Source organism: Carcharhinus amblyrhynchos, chromosome 4 (assembly GCF_965287045.1).
Source record: "Carcharhinus amblyrhynchos chromosome 4, sCarAmb.v2.hapA, whole genome shotgun sequence".
Taxonomy (NCBI): Eukaryota; Metazoa; Chordata; class Chondrichthyes; order Carcharhiniformes; family Carcharhinidae; genus Carcharhinus; species Carcharhinus amblyrhynchos.
The window spans coordinates 94,451,087-94,470,244 of record NC_137327.1 but is presented as its reverse complement, the minus strand read 5'-3'; the positions used below and the strand labels follow the sequence as shown (position 1 = coordinate 94,470,244).

The window sequence follows — 19,158 nt, the reverse complement described above, 5'->3', positions numbered from 1 at the left end:
CACCCAGGCCCTATCACCATATCCCTACATATTATTACCCATTAATCCCTCTAACCTAAGCATCTTAGGACACTAAGAGGCAATTTAGCATGGCCAATTAACCTAACCCGCACATCTTTGGACTGTGGGAAGAAACCAGAGCACCCGGATGAAACCCATGCTGACATGAGGAGAACATGCAAACTCCACACAGACAGTGACCTGAGCTGGGAATCGAACCCAGGTCCCTGGAGCTGTGAAGCAGCAGTGCTAACCACCGTGCTACTATGCCGCCCAATTACTTCCCATTCGTCTGAACTAAAGTCCATCTGCCCAAGCCTCTAACCGATGTATACCCTACTGAGGCTTGTACTCGTTGGAGTTTAGAAGAATGAGGGGAGATCTCATTGAGACGTATAAGATGATGAATGGGATGGATAGGATAGAGGTGGAGAGACTCTTCCTGCTCAAAAAAGACAGTAGGACTAGGGGGCACAGCCTCAAGATAAAGGGGGGGCGGTTTAGAACGGAGTTGAGGAGGAACTTCTTCACTCAAAGGGTGGTGAATCTCTGGAATTCTCTGCCCGTTGAAGTGGTGGAGGCTGCCTCGCTAAATATTTTTAAGACGCGGGTTGATGGGTTTTTGATAAGAGAGGGGATTAAGGGTTATGGAGAGAGGGCGGGAAGGTGGAACTGAGCCACGACAGATCAGCCATGATCTTATTGAATGGCGGGGCAGGCTCGAAGGGCTAGATGGCCTACTCCTGCTCCTATTTCTTATGTTCTTATGTATCCACCTCCAATCCTCATCACTAATCTATCAACGTTTGTGTCTTCCGCAAACTCATTAATCAAACCGGTTACACTTCCTCCAAATCATTTATACATTACAAACAGCAACTGTCTCGGCACTGACCCCTGAGGAACACCATTTGTCATAGCCCTCCATTCAGAAACACCCCCTTCCACAGCTACCCTCTATCTTCTATGACCAAGCAAGTTTTGTATCCTTCTTGCCAGCTCACCTCTGATCCCACGTGACTTCGCTTTCTGCACCGGTCTGCCATGAGGAACCTTGTCAAAGGCCTTACTGAAGTCCATGTAGACAATACCCACTGCCCTACCCTCATCAATCATCTTCATCATTTCCTTGAAAAACTCTATCAAGTTAGTGAGACATGACCTCCCCTTCGCAAAACCATGTTGCCTCTCGCTAATATGTCCACTTATTTCCAAGTGGAAATAAATCCTGTCTCGAAGAATCCGCTCCAATAATTTCCCTACCACAATGGGTCATGCAAACTTGTCTGAGACCTGTAACCTAAATTATCTTAACCCAGCTCATGCAGCACAAAGGAGAAATATTAAACATGATATTAATGGATGGGGGGGGGGGTGCGTAGGGAGGGAGTCAAGATCAGGCTATTGAGCTAGATAAATCAACCATGATCATAATGAAGGGTACGGCGGGCATGAAGGGCTGAATGGCCACCTCCTGCTACATTTAGGGAGGTGATGGCCTAGTGGTATTATCACTAGACTATTAACCCAGAAACTCAGCTAATATCCTGGGGACGTGGGTTCAAATCCCACCATGGTGGATGGTAGAACTTGAATTCAATAAGAATATCTGGAATTTAGAATGTACTGTTACTTTGTATCATGACAACTATTGTCAATTGTTGGAAAAATCCATTTGGTTCATTAATGTCCTTTAGGGAAGGAAATCTGCCACCCCTACCTGGTCTGGTCTACATATGATTCCAGAGCCACAGCAATGTTTGGTTGACTCTCAACTGCTCTTGGACAACTAGGAATGGACAATAAACGACGGCCAGCCAGTGATGCACATGTCCCACAAACAAATAAAAACGTTTCTTTGATTGAAAAATAGCACAACAGAAACTAAAAAAAAAGCATCATACAGCGGATACTGTTTGAATGCTGTCCAGATATATCCCCATTTACAGGTGACTATTACTTTGACTGGTGACTGCACCTAAAACATACAGGGAAGAATTTTACATTGCTTGGACGGGCGAACACCCAACCTGGAAGCACATGAAATCACAGGAGAAGCTATCAGGTGCACATCCTAATGTCATTGTGCACTCGAGCAATATTTTGGTTGGCAGGCACACACAAGAGTTGGAAGCGTACCTGCCAATACTCAAACAAGTAATTTAGCCATAAAGGGGTCAATTGGATGCAATTTTTCATGGCCTGTCTGCTTTACCAGTTGTAGGGTGGGTCGAACGGTCAGACAGCCTTAATGTTTTATTTACAACCTTGATCCAGGCAGGATGATCTGACAGGGCTGAGGTAAACTTTAAAAAGGTGCTTGGGGCTGAGGTTTGTGCTTGAAAATGCTGAACATAAGAACATAAGAAATAGGAGCAGGAGTAGGCCATCTAGCCCTTCGAGCCTGCCCCGCCATTCAATAAGATCATGGCTGATCTGTCGTGGCTCAGTTGAACAGACACTCGTGGCATAGTACAGCTGTGACTATAACACCACATTCTGCACTCTCCCCTTCCCTTCCCTATGAACAGTATGCTTTGTTTGTATAGTGTGCAAGAAATAATGCTTTCCACTGTATACTAATACATGTGACAATAATAAATCAAATCAGAAGTTTTTCCATTGCAAATCAAATCAACTCAACTTTATTCTTAGCTTTACATGGCCCTAATAGGCCAAACAAAATCTCCATTAACATTTGTTCATCTGATTTGACTCTGGAGACAGTGGACCAAAATATTTCAAAATTTCCAATAATCCGATCTAAAGAATGAACAGTTAATCCACTTACAATGCCAATTAAACTCAAAACATGGAATGTTTTCAGACCTACAGTCTGATTTTACAGTATTCTCCTCACATTTTAGTTAATCTTAACCTAGTGTTGTAAAATTAAATCAATGCTCTTCTTTCTGGCATGTGAAGCGGGGCCAATTGGTATTCATAGCTGCGGTGCTAAAAGGGTCGAGCAATAAATGCTGGCATTCTCAGTGATGCCCACATCCCATGAAAGAATAAAAAGTTAAATTGGTGTCCAAATGGATCATTTGATCTTATAACTCTAACTACACAAAGTAAAAGCTCCATCTTCAGAATAACATTTACAAATCCTTGTTATCTACATTGTGTCCATTGAACATGCATGACAATTTTATTCCTCCCAATTGTTTACATTGCTCTTGTTTTCTTTTCCAATGTTTGTCATGTACCAATCATATTGTACATAATCTTTCTCAATTTCAATATTCACTGCAATCACATTCTACCAATACAGTCAGTCCAATTTAATTTTGAAAAATGGTGCTTTGATATTCTCAAACATTGACTAAGAATAGTTTTAGAAAATAGTATTGATAATATCTACACACCCAAACCTCATCGGCAAGATAGCACTTACCCACCTTCTGAGACAGAGAGATGTCTTGGAAAATATAATAGATAAAAAGTATAAATGGTTGTAGCTCAAACAATTTCACAATCGAACAACTGAAACCTGCTTGATACACTCTCAATTTTTGTAGCGTTATCTGAATTCCTCAAAATTATTTACAACTTTTAATCTTACAATTTTGGCCCTTATCTAAACTGGGTAGCTGTGCTTGCCACATAGTAATTCCTGCAGTCTGTGGAACTATGTCGAACACTGAACAGGAAACCTAGCTCTTTCCTTCCTACTATCCCAAATTCAGGAACTGTAATATGACTGTTTCTTCAGATGAGATTAGTGAACTCAACACAGAGCAGAAGAAATTGAAGTTGGAAGCTTTTGACTCTCTGTAGTTAATAACTGCAGAGCCTTTCAGAGCTGAGAAACTGCGGGAAGCTCCTCCTTAGAACTGTTAACATTCCTCATCAATATTCACTAACGGTAAAACTTGGCTGCAGAATCTCCCACAGCTCAGCTGTGTATGATGTTTCGATACAATAGTTCGATACAATAGTTTAAGTCATTTCCAGTGCTCACTTGCAATTTTATTGTCATGGACTTTTTACCTATTTCCCCATCACCTATTCCTGCCACCTGCATGCTTTGGATTTTATACAGTGCACCCACCCTTTATCTCAATCTTGACTTGCCTGGACTTAACCAACCCCAACAATGGCAATGGAAGGGAACAAGTATTAAAACTAGCCTCAAACCACTTGGAAAGGAGGAGGAAAATAAATGAAGCAGGATCTTATCACTGATGGCTATCCAACAATACCCACTGCAGCTGTCAGAGAGGATTGGACAGGCTTGACCATGATGCTTCCATGATAGAATAGCCTATTGCCACTTCTTCATTTATGTTTGCATACGTTTGCCTTATAGTGCCAGGGACCCGGGTTCAATTCCAACCTTGGGTGACTGGCTATGTGGAGTTTGCATGTTCTCCCCATGACAGCGTGGGTTTCCTCCGGGTGCTCCGGTTTCGTCCCACAGTCCAAAAGATGTGTGGGTTAGGTTGATTGGCTGTGCTCAATTGCCCCTTAGTGCCAGGGGGACTAGCAGGGCAAATAAAAGAGGTTACGGGGATAGGGCCTGCGGGGGTTGTTGTTGATGCAGACTCAATGGGCCGAATGGCCTCTTTCTGCACTGTAGGGATTCTATTATATAAACAACAGACACTCTGGAAGGGTTATGGAGGGTTACGCCACCCATGAAATCATCTCCAACAGATGTAATGATGACAGAAAAGAAAGAAAATCAAAATGAATACTCGAGGGAGTTAGTTCGCTTTTCAGCATAGCGTCCAACATCAGAAATTATCGAATTTCACTCTCATTATGACACGATTGCCTCAGCGCCTTGGAACAACACATCGCTGGTTAGCATGTGGTTTGAATTTAATCCACACAAACAGATCATCTGTTCAATGCATTTCTTGCCCAGAAATGTCAGGAACGCCCATTGTCTTCAAAGGGAATTTGTAATGGGTTTTAGCCTTCACATGGTGAGAAAGGGGCAAAGTTGGCTCAGCATTCCTGCAATATTCTAAGTGTGGCAAACAAAATAACGCACTGACAATTTGTATTAATTTTGCACCTTCAAAAATAAAATGATCCAGGAGCTTGACAGGAACGGGATGTGAAACAACATGAAGCTACTGAAGTTCACAGTTCATGGGGGGTTGGGGGGGGAAGGCGGCGGCATACGGCAACCCAGCAAACACTGTGCAAGTCGCTCAGAAGTTGCCCCCTCTGAGATTACACACACGCACGGTTACGAAACAAAAAAAAATGGATCGTGCATTCAAATAAACAGGCTGCACACAGCGAGGAAAGTTTCGAGGGGACATTGCGAGCCACGTATGGGAGATAAATCCAGTTACACTGGACATCATGGCCAGGACAAGCTCTGCACAACTTTGGCAGGAGGGCGAGATGAATAACTGTTGCTGTTATTCAGCAGGAGGGGAGGATTCCGAGCAGGCGCCAGATGTTTGTTTTGTTCTAATACAGTACTGTTTCCCAGATGTTTATCCAATGAGATATTGCGCTTTTATACAGTAAACACATTTCCAACAGCATACATCTTTCTGCAGTGAATCATTTCACTGATATCAAGCCAGAAGCTGTCGTCTGCTCAATCTCGAAGGTGCAAGAGACAGACCTCTTGAGGCACATCTGATTTTCTCCTTAACAGATTCGCGTTCACGCAGTGATTTTTTTTCGTAAATCGGTTTTATAAGCACGCACCCTCTTATATCTTTGCATCTGGATCCCCCACACCTCTCCCCAGACTAATTCTCAGTGTGGCCCTTTGAAAGGAGAAGTCATATCAACAGGGGATGGAGGAGGCAGTCATATTCTGATTCTTGTCAATAGAATCATAACTGTAACACAGCAGTGGCTTAATAATCAGCAACTGATAGCTCCCTAATGTACAGCTTAAACGAGAATGGGGGGTGGGGGAGAATAGGTCTCACTTTAAAGATCATCCTGACTAGGACACTGACCTCCCGATAGCACTAACAGAAGTAACATCTACTTTAAAGTTTCTGTAGCGGAATTGGGATCAAATTACCGTCAATGTACAGTTTACTGACTCTCTCTCTCTCTTCGGTTAACACTATTGGATTTTTTTAAAAAATAATCTATTAAACCACAATTGAATACTATAAACCTAAAACACTTGCCAGGTTTTCTGAATGAAAAAAGCAGCATGCAAATAGATCTAGAGACCAAGCTGGAACTGACAGCATGACAAGTCTTGGCTTCAGGAGAAAGGTACTTCGTAAACTGAGCTCAGGCTGCCTCTGCTCCGTCACAAGTCTTTACTGATCTTTTCCCTCGCTCCTGTGCCTTTCTCTCTCTCACTCTCACACCCCCCCCCCCACCCCCACCCCACAATAAAGAGGCTGATACATAAAGCTGGTACCCATGAAGACCCTGGTGGGAGGGGTTACTTACCAGCTGACTCTGGTATGCGGCTGACTGTCCTGTCATCGTGGAGAGGTAGAAGGGGAGGCGGCGGGAGGGGGTAGAGAGAGAAACACAACTGCCAGAACAGAGGGATGTGAAGACAGGGTGGCAGCAGAAAGCAGCCGCTCCGAGTGCTGACAGCGGCAGACTGAGCGCTGGAATCGCAATATCCAACTTCAGAAGCGACACAATTGCAGGAAAACAACTCCTCCCACTTTACCTCACTGACACAAAGAGGGAGAGAGAGAGAGAGCGAGCTGCAAGATTTACTGGCGCATACTGAGGGGGGCTACTTCCTTTATCCTCCCCCCATGTAAATTGAGTGGGAAAGCTACAATAAAGCACTTGTTAGCGACCGTGACCACCGCCTCACATAGCTAATATAATTGACCTCTGACTGCTATAGGCTGGGGATTACTGAAGAAGGTTCATTCCACCCCGTTTGTCTTGCTATGATTTTAAAACCAGCTGGTCTCTCCAACCAGCAACAACTCCTGACAAATTAACGCTTGCAGGATTGGAGATTTCGATTGAATGAATCGGTAAGGGTGGGAAAGCTAAGGAATGCTCTGATGGGGACTCAACAAGAGATCAGAAAACCCCAGGCACAGTTTTGGGTCAGTTCTGAGTCCCTCTCCCCTCTCCACCCCCCCTCCCCCCCCACCTCCCTGCCCTCCTTCAGAGTACTAGGAGGAGACTATCATCTGTCTAAGGATCCCTCCCGTTTGTTGTCGAGTGACATCTGCTGTAAAGTATGTGTTTGTGGAAAGGTGAGCACAGGGAGGGTCAAACTGAAATGTGACCCTTCCCCACCCCCATGATAGAAGAGTGTTTTGATACACACACATGTCCCTAAACAATAAACAAGTTTATCAGAGGTGCCCACACAACTGTACCCCAGAAGAGGTATCACGCTCAGACAGGAATATTAGAGGTGAATTCAAAAATAAGCACACTGAGAAACATAAGTTCCAAACAACAAGACAAAAAAACCCTGAAGAACATTAATTACTAATGTACAACACTACAACACTAATGCAATTAACAACTGTATCACAAGCTACCCAAGACAAATCGAATTGCCCCAAATTACTGTTCAATGTTGTCATTGTGGTTATGTAGAAAAATGCAGTGACTAACTTGCACGCGGCAATGTTCTATAAACTGCATTGAGATAGGCGAGGTTTTTTGTTATATTGACTGAGTTATGAATGCTAGCGAGGGCACTGAGAGAACCTCCTGCTGTATGGGATTACAGAAATAATCTCAGTGTAAAGATACTACTTTTGAAAACACTTCAGTACAACGTCAGTATCAATCTGTGATAGGTTTTCTGGTCCAATCCTAATACCACAACCTTCCTGATTCGAAATCTGAGCCAAAATGGCACTTATTACATCTATCACCATTTTGTATTGTGAATTGAAATAAGATGGTAGCAGCTGCCTGTTTGAACCAAGTCACTTCTTTTCTTCTTTTTTAAATTTATTCTTCTTCCTAATCTTGCCCTAAAGAGATGACATAAACCATGTTACAGTTGCATATGAATTACTCCTTCCAAGATCCAGCACAGACAGAATGGACTGAATGGCCTCCACTCTATGATTCTCTGACTCCAGTACCCCACTAAATGACTTTTCTTAATACATAAGACTGGAAAATAATTGAGTTACATTTTTAAATCTAGCAATTATTAAAACTGTAAGTTCAACTCATATACATCTTCATTAGCATGCTGTATTTCAATGTCTCGCATAACATTGCTAGAAACAGTTTTTATTAAGGCTACTTCTGATGGAATTTCAGAAAGCAGCCACAGGGTAGCATCCGAGTAAAGAGCGTAGGAACCAGGAGCAGGAGGAGGCCATCTGGCCCCTCGAGCCTGCTCCGCCATTCAATAAGATCATGGCTAATCTTGCTCAGGACTCAGCTCCACTTACCGCCCGCTCAACATAATCCTTAATTCCTTTGCTGTTCAAAAATCTATCAATCTATTTTTGCCTTAAAAACATTCAACGAGATAGCCTCAACTGTTCACTGGGCAGAGAATTCCACAGATTCACAACGCTTTGGGTGAAGATGTTCCTCTTCAACTCAGTCCTATGCTCCCTAATTATAGTACTGTGGATACAGGATTGAGAATAGGATAAACTGAGTTGACAAAGGATAACACACAGGTCAGTACATGCTTTGTACAGAATTGTTCTTGGGTTGTAGCTGCTATGCACAGGATAACACAAAGATTGATGCCCCATGCAGAGGCTAGAGCCACAACGCAGCATATAATGTGAGCACTAAATAGAGCAGCATGCATTATGCACAGGACAACAAACAGGTAGATGATATTAGTCACAGGATAGAATACTACTGGTTGTTGGTGTTACACACAGAATAGAACAGGACAATTACTATTTGAATTCCGTAATGTGTTATTGTTAAATGAGGGACATCTATTTACTTGTCAGCCTACGCACACAAAACTCCCAGTGAAACGTTCTGTAATATGTCACCCTTATTTGTAAGTCTTAGTTCAAAACTCTCTGTTTACACAATTCTCATTACAAGGCTCTCAGTTTTAATGATCTTTCAGCTACATCACACTCACATTATATAGTTTCAGACTGGCAGAAAGACAGATGTGCATTTCTGTTACGCCTTTCACAATTTCAAGATGCTCCAAAGTGCTTTAAAATCAATGAAGTACTTTTGAAGTTGTCATTCAATGCTCACTGTTGTAATGAAGGAAAAGTGGCAGCCAAATTGCATACAGCAAACTGACACAAACAAAATGTGATAAAGACCAGATAATCTGTTTTTTTTTAAGTGATGTTGATCGATGGATACATATTGGCCAGGTCACCAGGGATAACATCCCTGCTCTTCTTCAGAATAGGGTTTTACATCTATCTGAGAGCGCAGAGGGGGCTTTGGTTTAAAGTTTCATCAGAAAGATGGCACCTCCGCCAAAGCAGCATGCCCAATTGCACTGAAATGTCAATCTAGATTTGTATGTTTAAGTCTCAGGGTGAAACTTGAACTCACAACCTTCTGAGTGGAAGGTGAGAGTGCTACCAATTAATTGTGCATTTGCCTCCTTCTGCCCTTCACTTTAAACAGACGCTAATGATTTTAGCACACACTTCTGGAAAACACCAATGGATTAACCATCCCTGTAGAATGCTGTGTGGAAGTTGGTTCATGTATTTTTGGTACTGAACTTTGGGGCTAGGCTTCTCCCATTGCTGGTTAGGTGTCCATCAAATTTCAGCACAAGGATTTTCTCTTGGCTTGGTTACAAATTGCCCTTATTATGAACTCTTAGGTTGGTTTAAATGCTTAAGTTGGTTAAGGGTTTGGATGCTACTGTGAAATGTCATGACATGACAATTCCATCCCTCTGCCACCTGTGCTGAGTCTCTGAAGACTAAGAGACAGTCCATGCCTCTAACACTCAGGTTATAAAATCCACAAGTTTCTGAACAGTTTGTCTCTTAGCAGACAGGATGTGTAATGTGATAGAAGAGGAGAATGTAAGGCACTGAGCCAAAATTATTATTCCATATAGATAGAATCCTCTAAGCACGTTCTGAGACCAAGAGGACACAAAACTTATTCCAAACTTTTGAAATAACAAGTATCTGCTCCTGAAAAAACTGATTGTTCCCATGACTTTCAGTCCATTTCTACAAGGATGCACTTGATCTTCAGACCAAGAATCTTAAAGCTAAATGCTAAACTAAATGCCAAAGCTAAACTTAGCAATGCGGATTATTTCAAGTTTTCATCACTTGCCTTGCAAACAGTTGGAAGGAGCAGGGAAAGGTGAGATTATTGTTTTACATGTCCGGGAAATGAGTTAAAAGCCTTATAATCATAAAGCATTATAAGTGGACTGATAATCTTTAAGATCAATAGACATATGTATTTGGTCTATATTTTGTTAATTTTCAAGCAACCTACCCAAACAGGTGACAATCTCAGATGTATTAGTAGTAGTAAGTCCCATCTTACTACCACCATTCTGCAGTACAGTGCAGCACACTAAAACTTTTCATTTGTTCATATTTATCGGCTTGAAAGTTTTCACAATCTTATCTCACAAAATGTCCTTGTGAAAAATTTGCGAAGGAATGTAAAGAGTTCATTTCAGGCCCTCAAGTTGACCAATTACCCAAACATGGGCACACCCTAAGGAGGAGGGAGGAGAACTAAGTTTTTGGAAAGCGAGAGTTGAGTTCAAAGGTGACTTTTCTTGAGAGTGTCCCAGATAACAGACTATGCTAACGCAGCCAAAGCCCTTTGTTAAGTGCAGGTTGCTGGAATTTATAAATGAGAATTTTTGTTTGGGATAGGCTTTGACTTGTTGAACTAGATTCAAATTACAACCCACACATTAGCAAAAGACAGCAAGACAGCCTCCTAATTAAATACAGTGCCAGAAGAGGTTGAGATTTGAAGTAAATTCTCTGCTGTATATTTTTGATCTCAGCAAAAATCAATTCCACTTAGAAGTGGTTTGTTTGTTTGGAATTTTTTTCTCAAACATGTGGTCTTGTTTCTATTTCAGCCTAGCTTCTTTCAGCGCTTGGCTGATTCTGAATTAATGAAACCGACCTGAATTTGACAAGTCATTCATTAAGAGGTGGTGTTAGCATGGCTTTAATGAATGCTGATTAGTTGAATTTGTAGTTCACTGTGTTTGCCAGTCAGTTAAGGACTCTGTTTACACAAAGCCCGACATTGCTTCACCTTGGCTGCACAGGACAGTGTTGCACGTCTGCAATGAGCTGAGCACTTCTTCCTGCCTGAACTGAGATTTCCTCTGCCGTGCTCATTCACCACCCTAAACCTGGATTTGAATAGTGCTCAATTGATGAGTGACTAGTAATTGACTTTCACGGAGTCTCGGAAGTGGATCTATATATAATATGTCACAGCAGCATAGTGTATTTGTCACAGTGGATGGTACTTAGATACAGGATAAAACTAGTCTCAATTCAATGTCCACTTGGCCAAAATGATGCTCCAAATTCTAATTTAACAGTCTAGCACCAATGTGACTTAAACTTTCTTGGGTAGGGGTGAGGAGGATAGGCCTTGCTCTGATGCCCATTCAATGCAGACATCTTCCAGCATTAATTGGCAAGAGTATTCATGATCTGAATCTGCAACACATTTCCATTCCTCACTCTCTGGCTTCTGACAGTGGAAAAGTAAATTGAAGTAGCAAAATAAATTCTGCCTGTGTACCCCAACATAGTATCTCTTGAGTCATATTTTATTGTGGTAATGACAATGAAACTGTCAGTGTTCGCCATCATTATTCCATTGAAAAACTGACAGCAACTTCAGGGAAGGACAGAATAATGTGGAAATCCAGGAGTTGTTGCCAGTGAATCTGCATTTTCTCCATTAGTATTTGTAGAGGTTCCCACAGATTGTTACCTCCCTTGCAATCAGAAATTGACAAGAGCTTCCACTTGGATGCGATGAGTCTCATTGTGAAAGGGGAACATTGGGAGAGGGTTGACAATTACTTCAAAAGTGATGTCCCAGAGGTTAATGACCCCACCCTCAAAGCCACCTTGGAGTGAAGAGCAGCTGGTAACTGAATCCTAAACACCCATAGTCGCACGCAGAAGCTGACATAATGATATTATCACTTGCCGAGATACCCCACAAGTATCAACAAGAAAATAAATAGAAGGCTTTAAATAAAAATAAAATTCTTATAACAACAGGGATAGCAATTCACTTCGGGAAGTGGCACAAAATGTATGATGTTGGATCGTCTGCCGGTTATACGTAATGTCTAATCTACGCACTGTTTGATATTTGGTTCCAGTGCAGTTAATGGAGTTAGATTTCAACTGATGTGTAAAGTGGGTGGACTATGTGACGTTGCCTGCATTTCACAACTGCTTGACACAAATGTTTGCTCCACATTTGACTTCAAAAGCAGATTTTTCCAAAAGGAACCTTTAAAAAACACCATTATTTTCATGAAAAAGTTTTGGCAACTTTTTTATTTTATAACCACCCAATGTGATTAACAAATGGCATGTGGTTATAGTCAAGTCTATGGTATATAAACATACAAAACTGATAATTAGAAAAAGTCCATCAAGCCTGGTCCACACTATGATGGTTGGAACACTGTGACTAAACACTTCATACCTCTCCCCATCCTTGCCATGTCACCACCTCTCCCCCAAAAATGACAAAAATAAGATTTGTCAATCATCTGAGGAGTCATAGAACTGTCAACGCTTAATGTGGAAAAACATTTAAGCCTCTTTAGTTGTCATTAAGCAGGTTTTCAAGGGCCGCGCAGTGGCATAGTGGTTAACACTGCTGCCTCACCATGCCAAGGACCTAGGTGAAATTCTAGTCTTGGGTGATTGTGTGGAGTTTGTATGTTCTCTCTGTGTCTGCGTGAGTTTCCTCCAGATGCTCTGGTTTCCCCCCACAGTCCAAAGATGTGCAGGTTAGGTGGATTGGCCATGCTAAATTGCCCCTTAGGTGTCAGAGGAATTAGCAGAGTAAACAAGTAGGGTTATGGGGATAGGGCCTGGGTGGGATTGTTCTTGGTGCAGGTTCAATGAGCTGAATGGCCTCCTTCTGCACTGTAGGGGTGCTGTGGATTTAGTGGACTCTAAATAGACCGTTCCTTTAAAAATTAGATGGCGAAATAAATTTTTGGAAATAAAATAATGTCTATTGATACAAAACATTACATGATGTTTACAACCATGAAGTATGCTTTTGAAGTCAATTTTGTAGAAGGCAATGATCGAAACAGCAATGAGATAATGACCTGGTCATCTGTTCTTGTGACGTCTCTTTAACATTCTTTGTATTTAACTGTCGTCTTCTTTTTGGAGTATTTTTATTTCAAACATTGAGAGCTGGTGGCATCACCAAGGGAACTGACCAGGAAGATCAACCAAACAGGGCGAGGAAACTGAATTAACACACAAAGCTGAAATGACACAATCACCCACGGCTAACGACCATAACTCCAGTCGCTCCTTTGCTCAGTTGCATCCAGCAATTTCTCCCAGCAGATGTCTCAGTGATACTGACAACACAAGTTGTTTAAGAAGAAAGGTTCAAACCGATATGGGTTGGATGTGATAATTTTACAGGTAATTCCTGAATTGAAAAGGGAATTTGACAGTGAGACAGTCTTCACTTAAAGGGCCACTTTTGTTTGCAAACAGGTGTTCATAGTGTCACATGATAGAAACAACAACAATTTGTATTTATGTACCATCTTTAATGAAGTAACACATCCCAGGACATTTCATAAATGAACTATCAAATTATAATTTCACACCAGACCTTATAAGAAAATGTTGGGTGTGGGAATAAGTGACAAAAATGTTGGTCAAAGAAGTGGTTTCTTAAAAGAGAAAACAAAGAAAAAGAAGTAGACAGACTTAGGGAGGAATTCCAGAATTTAGAGTCTCAACAACTGAAGACACAGGGTGGAATTTTCTGACTTTGCCTGCCGCCAGGATTGTCCGATCTCTCTAAAAATCATTGGCTGGGCTCCCACCATGATAGGGCTGAAAATTCCCAGGCAGAGTTGCCAGTGGTAGAGAGATTAAAATTGGGTAATCTCAAGAAGAATTGGAGAAGCACTGATATTTTAAGAGGGTTGCAGGGCTGGAGGAAATTTCAGAGACGGGAGAGGTGAGGTCTTGGAGGAATTTGAAAACTAGAATGGTATGTTTTAATTTGTGGAGTTGCCAAACCAGGTACCAATATAGGTCAGCAAGGCAGAAATGATGGGTGGAAATGCCAGTTTGGCTTTTAGTCAGGCTAGTAACTGTCCGCACTAGATGCCTTTAAATCCAGTATTTTGTGCCTTAGTACAGTAACTTCAGTGAAGCACCGGCAGGGACTGTGCTTGCTTCTTTCCTCAACTGCAGCAGCCTCAATCTGGCTAGGCCATGAAAAGCGGCAGTTGGTTTTTATTTATTTCTTTCTCAACTGCTCGTCTTCTCTCACATACTTGGTAGGCAGTGTTTTCCACCTCAACCACATTGGATCTGCATGTATGATGACAGCATCTCTATATGTAATGGTGCCACCCTGTACATGATGACACCATCCTGATCACAATGATTTCATCTCCACCCATCAAAGCAGTGTTTGGTATTAGCAGCCTTCAACAATGGCACCTTACTGAGATTAAGCATTGTTATGGAAGTCCTAGTGATGGCTCACAAATGTGGTCAGAGACTCATTTCAAGGTCAAATATGCCCTTGAGGTTACAAATAATCTGATTCCACCTCAGACAGGTGCTAGGAAGAAGGATGGAGTTGATGTGTGGAATTTATCCATCCTGCCCGCCATAGGAATCGTCATAGACCATGCAAAGGTCTGTTGACTTCCAGGGATTTTCCAATCTTGGGGCGAGCATGGCCAGAAAATCCCGCCCAATGACTTTGGAATGAAATTTATGGTCAAGATCAAAGACACTGAATTCATTCTTCTCAATCTTTGCTGAAGGGAATTTCTGATTATTCAGATGCCAGCCAATTCAGAAACAGTGGAGGAATCAGGAGAGTTGGTGAAGTACAGCTAGATAGTCTCAGAATACATGTGGAAACTGACACTGTGAACTGGATTTTCATCTTTCGCAGCAGGAACCCTGAGCTGGGCCTTTTCCCAACATTGCAATCCTACATCCTGTGTCCATCACCACTATTTTCATGGCAGGATGCTGGGGCAAGCTGGGATTGGGGCTACCACCTCTCAAAATAGGCATGAGGTGGGAATGAAGATGGTGAATGTGTAAGCCAAAAGATTGGAATGTCTGTTTCCGTTCACTGTGACATCAGCTCAGTTCTGTTTAATGAGTGTTCGGCACCATAGCCCTGAACTCCCACCATCCCATGTCCCTTCCATATCCCTTTGCCCCTTTATGTTTCCCTATTCCCTCTACAAACCTTTCCATATCCCCAATCATTATCAAAAATGAGCAGAACTCAAGAGCCCAATAATAACATTGGGAAATCTTTAAGATGCTTACAAAACTGTCAAAAAAAAACCAATTTAGAATCCTTTAAATACAAAAAAAAATCATCTGAGGAGTTCATAAAACTGAAAGTTTCATTTATTCCTCTTTAGTTGTCATAAAGCTGTCAACATAAACAAGAAAACCTTGTCAAAATACTTTAATTCTATGAACAGTTAATAAAGCTGTTCAACAAAACAAAATTGTCAGTCCCCTTGAGAGCTGTGTCAACCACAAAAAAAACAATCCTTTAGTGACTTTGGAACTCAGTCAAACATTCATAATGAATCCATTGCAGAGCTGTGTCAACAAAATCTCCAGAGCTGAATACATTAAAACCTTTAATGTTGTTGAAAGAAACAACCATCTGTTCAGTGTTTGAAACAGTTGGCTTTCTGTTCCAATGCTTTAAGCATTGAACAGATGCTGGGCTGAATACATTAGAGCCTTTTGAAGTCATTATCATTATAACATATGAAGCTGTCAATATCCTTTGAACTTACCTGTGAAAAGGTTCCGATGCCAGACTCGGCTTCCCCCTATGATTCACAACTCTTCTGAAGTGCCCTGAAGTATTTGTCCAACCAAAGTGAATCCAACACTATAGAAAGAGCAGGGGGCTCATTACCAGCACTCTTATCCTGGGGCCACAATAATCCTACATGATGCAAATAGGTGTGGCAATTCTGGAAATGGGTGCCACCTCCCGTTTTTAATCCTGCCTGCCTCCATTCCAACATGCACGGATGGAGGCATAAAAATCTCGTCCTGTGCTTTTGGATGCTGTCATCACGTTGCTGCTTGTAGACAAGAAATGGGGGGTGAGGGAGAATAGAATCTTGGTGGATACCAGTGTAATGTCGTGGCAGTGGGACAAAACTTCATTGTAGGTGATTCACTGGCCACAACTGGATAGAATGGATGTAGGCAGGTGCAGTCCCACACAGCCAGCAGTCAGATCATCCACCATTCTCTCCCACTCCCCCCCACCGCCCATAATTTATGGAAATGAAAACATATTTTCATTTTGATAAAATTAAAATTCTGATGACCAGTTTTAATGAAAGGCCACAGACCACAAACTATGGGATGGGATTTTACAGCCTCGCTCAGGCGAGACTGAAAATTCCCTCCTGGGGTCAATGGAGGTTTCCATTTTTGGACCCTTGCCCACGTTGGTTCCTCAGCAGGCGAGGTGGTAGAATTCCAGACTATGTATTTCTCTCTCTACAGATCCATCATTTTCTGTTCTCAATTTCATAAAAGCGTCTTCCTTTAAAAAGACAATTTTCTTTGATTACTTATTAAATTCCCTTCTTTCAAACTCCTGCTGACATCCTGTAGTTTCCTGTGTTCTGTTTCCTTCCACCTTGACTTTATGTGTGATTTACAAACAGTAACTGCCCATTGATTGTTTCTTTCTAAATTACAGCAAGGTTAGAAGCCACATGCAATGCCACCAGGCTTATTTAATGCTTTAGTATCATTACAGTTAGCAAATGTCATCAATCCATTACTGTCTAATCCTCTTTATATAACAGTGTTGTCTCTAGAGAGCATGTCTCAGGTTACAGTCTGCAGTCTAAACCATACCATAGGCTTAAGGGAAGAGGCACAGAATACTACCTCTGACAATTCAGTGCTATCTTGAGCTGGATTGCACAGTTGGAGGTCCTACCTTTTAGTGAGACATTAAACTGAAGCTCTGTCAGGTGTCTTGGGTGCCAGTAAAATAACTCATGGCAAGATTCAAAAAGGTTTTGGGCATTCATTTCCCCCGATACTGGTCAACATTTATTCCTCAAAGTATCTAGTAATTTTCTCATCTTGCTGCGTGGAGTCTTGCTCCATGCACCTTGGCTGCCATTGTATTCCATCAGTGGCTATGCTTCAGAAGCATCAAATTGGTAGGAAAGCACTTTGGGATGGTCTGAGTACGTGAAAGGTATAGATGCGCCTTCTTTGTTTAATTGATGAACTTTAGGATTTCTTTGCTATCAAGAATAGCTCAAAATCAGGAAAGTAAAGTCATAAAGAGGATCAACCACGGAGTTGGTTGATTTTGAATAATTCCTCAATTAAAAATCTCTTGCGTACTGAATTACTATTGTGCCATCATACAGCACAAATTGGATGAATACAAACCAGAGGGAGCCATTTAACACTGTAGAATATGTTAATGACAATGTAGAAAACCAGCTAAGATGGAGTAACAGTGCCAAAAGATGGCACAGTTCCAAAAAGTTCAGACCCCTTAATCCTTAATTTAAGTCTTTTCAGTGGTTGACAACAAGGAGCTGGGCTGGAAAGTGAACTGGGAAAATAGCTTGTAATCATTTACACAATTACACCGAATACTCCATCAGTTTTACTGCAGAGGGAAAAAAAAACTAAAGTTCACATGAAATGCCTTTTTCAGCAATGGTGGATTTAGAAATTACTTACAGGGATATGAGCACTGAATCTTTGCAGTTCATTTTATGGCAGATTATATGACCATATTCAACTCCCCTTTAGGACATGTTTATTTCTGACATTTTATTTGGCATGTTTTGTAGCATTTTGTTCTTTTGACCATGTCAAAATGGGTTTATTTTCTTGTGCTGGAATGAAAAATCATTGCCTACTGCAGTCATTAAAAAACATGCCTGAAAACATGTCGCAGGGATTGTTAAAAATGTTGTATTTTGTGCTCCTAGGTGGGTTAGAATGACTACCTTCAAAGTGAGGTTTGTAATCCATTACTCTCGAACATTCAATCCAGTCACAGACCAGGTCTGGAAGGTCAAAATCCGTAACTGGAGCATTTTTACAATTTAAATAGGCCTGCCGAGAAAAGATACATACACCCACCGCGTACTTTATCAGCGATCCTAATAAATCCTAGTGATAAATCTGGTTCTAAGCTTTTAATAGCAGATTGAAGGTCTCAGCAAAAGAGAACACTTCTATTATAAACAAGCACACAACAAAGCGATATGGGATAGAATAGTTGCACCTGGAAACTGATCTGTGCCATTACTTGTAGTCGCTAATAAACTTGTACCTCTTTTTCTGAGGTAAGTACCGTTTCATAAAGCTCGTTCTGCCAAAACTGCTGCAGAATGGGCAGGCCACGAATGTTTTAATGATTTGGTTCTGCCTGAACATTTGAAAGCCCAACTGAATACATAGGGTGAAACCACCTGTCAGGACCTTGTTATCAATGCCTACACTTTGTTCTCTGTACAATGGATTTTCTCTGCTGTGTAAGAAGCCAAGGAGTGATTGTGTGGTGAGATGGTACTTGTCTAGCAGCGAATGTCTCTGTAATTCCACACGTCCATTTCACGATAAATAATGATGAAAAGAAATTACCATTTCAGGGGGTGTAATGCTTTCGAAACCCACCCCAAGTATTGATATTCACACAGTTAGAATGGACTGATCATTTCTAGGAATTTAACCCCTAGAACCTGGCAGATAAGGCATTCAAATAAATCATATAATGAAAAGGCTCCCCTATAACTCAGCTGGTAGACATATTATTTATAAAAAGCAAGGTACTGGGTTTCAATCACTGGTCAGTTCTGAATTAGATACAGCCAGACAAAAGATATGAGAAAGGCCTCAAAGTCCAGTGGGTGCAGTGGGGGACCCATTCCTCATATTAACTGATAATTCCTGAAGTGTTTATGTGTGTGGACGATTGGTGAAGATAGATGGAGGCTCAGTTGTTTACTTA

General features: G+C 41.5%; 1 protein-coding gene across 3 annotated transcripts in view; it reads right to left on the bottom strand.

Moving 5' to 3' along the window:
- Window positions 1-19,158, bottom strand: part of mid2 (midline 2) — a 267,487-nt gene that overhangs the window by 137,866 nt on the left and 110,463 nt on the right. For 2 of the 3 annotated variants that reach the window (XM_080187568.1, XM_080187570.1), the window contains exon 1: window positions 6,394-6,542. The exons of the other annotated variant lie outside the window; for it this stretch is intronic. The gene's annotated coding sequence lies outside the window, so the exon portion shown is untranslated. Of the gene's footprint in view, window positions 1-6,393; window positions 6,543-19,158 lie in introns of those variants that run through there. 3 annotated transcript variants of the gene reach the window in all.